The sequence below is a fragment of the Myotis brandtii genome, unplaced genomic scaffold, assembly GCF_000412655.1.
Source record: "Myotis brandtii unplaced genomic scaffold, ASM41265v1 scaffold141, whole genome shotgun sequence".
NCBI classification, from domain to species: domain Eukaryota; kingdom Metazoa; phylum Chordata; class Mammalia; order Chiroptera; family Vespertilionidae; genus Myotis; species Myotis brandtii.
Window position 1 is genome coordinate 336685 of NW_005355037.1, and position 3031 is coordinate 339715.

At 36.5% G+C, this 3031-nt stretch overlaps 1 pseudogene; it reads left to right on the forward strand.

The window, feature by feature from the left end:
• Window positions 1-863, forward strand: part of LOC106725182 — a 36412-nt pseudogene extending 35549 nt beyond the window's left edge.
• Window positions 864-3031: the final 2168 nt, after the last annotated feature.

Here is a 3031-nt window from a genome sequence, read left to right on the forward strand (position 1 = left end):
GACTATTTCTAAATGATGCCCCAAATTTAGGTAAAACGTAAAATAAAAAATTCCATATTGTTATTTCATAACATGTCAATGTTATTTAATAGCTTGATATTTTGTGTTATATAGTCCAAGCAATTAGATGACTGAATATATATTCAATTTTCATGTGGAAGTGTAGTAGGTTTTCTTTTTAAATGTAATTTTTCATACTCTAATTTTAAGAAATAAAAGAGTTAACTTCTCTTCTAAAATCTCATAGTAGCTCAATAGTTATAAATCAAAGTGTGTATTAAGTGACTACGAATAGCTATGTAATGCAAAATGGTTACCCTGCAACATTAAAATTGCTTTATTGCTCCTGGTTAAAGACTGAGACTTCAGGACTCTCTTCCAACATCGCCCAAACCACTCTCCAAACAAGACCATGGCAACGAATCATAGACAAAACTGCACCAAGTTCACAGAAGATCAGTTGAAAATCCTCATCAAAGCATTCAGCCAAAAACCTTACCCAGGTTACACTATCAAACAAAAGCTTGTTTTAGAAATAACAACTGAAGAGTCCAGAATCTATGTTTGGTTTCAGAATGGAAGAGTTAGTCATCGAGTCTGGAAAAGTTCAGAACCTGAGGAGTACTTAGAAGCAAGGCGAGACCAAGATCACCCTGAAGAGAGGAATCAAAGCGGAGAAGATGCCAGTGTCATGCCAACTTCCTCTCGATCACACATCCTTATCACGGCACGTAGGAAGAACCCTTACACTGACATCGATTCCAGAATCAAGAGTCCAAATTTGGTTTTAAAATCGAAAATCTAGATTCCATGTCCAGTGTAAAAGAGAACCCGATGAGCCCTTAATACAGAAACAAGTTTAGGAGCAAGATCTCCGAGATGAAAGAGTTCAAGGTATAGAAACTACACAAAATGGTGCCAATCTCACCAGCAATTGTCTTATTTCTCTGAAGCCAAAACAGGATGAACTGAAAGACCAATTCAGTGTAGTTGACATCGAAAGACTGGGCTCCAAATCTCTCTCTTCTTAGCAACCTACTGTTCTAAACATACCTTCAGCCTTCTGTGATGGTAAACAGGACTTCACAGGGCAGAGAGGTACAAGGCACCACACAGCCCTACAGGCAGAGCCTGGCTCCCAGTCCAGCAGATGTCAATGATGATGAAAATAAAATCATTCATATCATTTTTAAGTCATCACAGTATTGACTGATTCAGGAAAAAATCAATGGATGTGTAATATCATGATTTAGAAGAAATATATATTTGCTGTTCATCTACAGAGCTTCAAAAGCCATGGGAACTTCCTGTGATGGTAGCAGTAAAGTGTCCCTTGTTATAAAATACTGTCATTTGCGACAGTGTGGATGGATCTTGAGAATATCATGCTAAGTGGAATACGTCAGACAGAAAAAGAACCATATGATTTCACTCATATGTGCGATATAAAACTGAAAGCAACAAGTGAACAAACAAGAAAAGAAACAACCCAAAAATCATAGACACAGACAATAGCATGGCATGGAAGTTACCAGAGGGAAGGGGATTGGAGAGGTATTAAAAGGTAAAGAGCTCATAGACACAGACAATAGCATGGAAGTTACCTGAGGGAAGGGGATTGGAGAGGTATTAAAAGGTAAAGAGGATCAAATATATGGCTACAGAAGAAGATTTGACTTGGGGTGGGGAGTACATAGTGCAATATACAAATAATGTATCATAGAAATGTGCACTTGAAACGTATATTATCTTATTAACCAATGTCACCAAAATTTTTTTTAATTGCACTAGCTTTTGAGGCAGTATGTGCTCTGGCCTGGCTTTCCTCTCTGATACCTTTTCATACCTCCTTGTCTCCTCCTACTGGAGTCTAGCCATGGGTACCTTTATTTCAGTTCCTCAAATACGTCAAACTTATTCTCTCAAGGCCTCTGCATCCTCCCAGGACCTGGAATTTTCTTGTCACATAACTTGTGTCATGTTGTCATTCAGATCTCAACTAAAAGTCATCTCCATGGGGAAGTGTATTATTTTCTAATTTTTTAAAATGTGCGTATTTATGATCCATTTCACATCACTAGACACGAAGCTTCATGAGAAAAGGTTCATGGCTGCCTTCTTTACTGCTACATCCACAGGATCTAGCACAATGCTTCCTCATGATTGGTGCTCAATAAATATTTATTGTAGGGGAGAGTGAATGAATGAAAGCCATGAGTGCCTAAGGCCATTTCTTAATACCTAATTCCTTTGTGGGGGGAGAGGTACATAGTTGTTGCTGATTCACTTCATGTGCCTAGGAAGATTTTTAAAACATAGCAAGGTACTTCACATTTCTATTATTCATTTCTGGCTTGCTTGGTCCACAAAATATAGAAAGAAATACAACAATTTTTGAGCCAATTATTTGTATTTTCCAATTATTGGAGTTTAACCAACAGTTCTAGAAATGTACACCCAAAAACATTAGATCTATGTATAAAGTGCAGTATTTTGATAATGATTGGTCAAAAACTAAAGGCATGGATGCAGGAATTGGTCAAATAATTAAAATAAATTATTTGCCCAATCCGAAATCCACAAGTGAAGGACTAATTTTTCATTGGTAGAATACCATAACTCTTATTACTTAAAGAGAAACGTGTCTTATTACAAAACCTATAACTCACTTCCTTTGTGACTTCAACTGCAGAGAGCTTTATTTCAGCACATGTATACAACACCCTCTAATTCACAAATCCTGTTCAATTTAATAGAAAAGAAGGTTTTAAACTGATCGTTATAAATGGGTGCTCTTTCTTCAAATACCTCTTGTTTGATGATCTTAAATTGGAGTTACCATAAAGACTGAAACCATGATATGATAGGATCTTTGTTCTTACAGCCCACGACTGTTTCATTTAACTACATAGCTTTGACACATTATTTTATTGCTTTGAAGCAAGGAGGGCAAATAGAGCCCTTAAAAAAACCCACTAGAATTTAACTTGTAGTAATAAAGTAAGGAAGAAATTTTTTGCATTATTTCGTT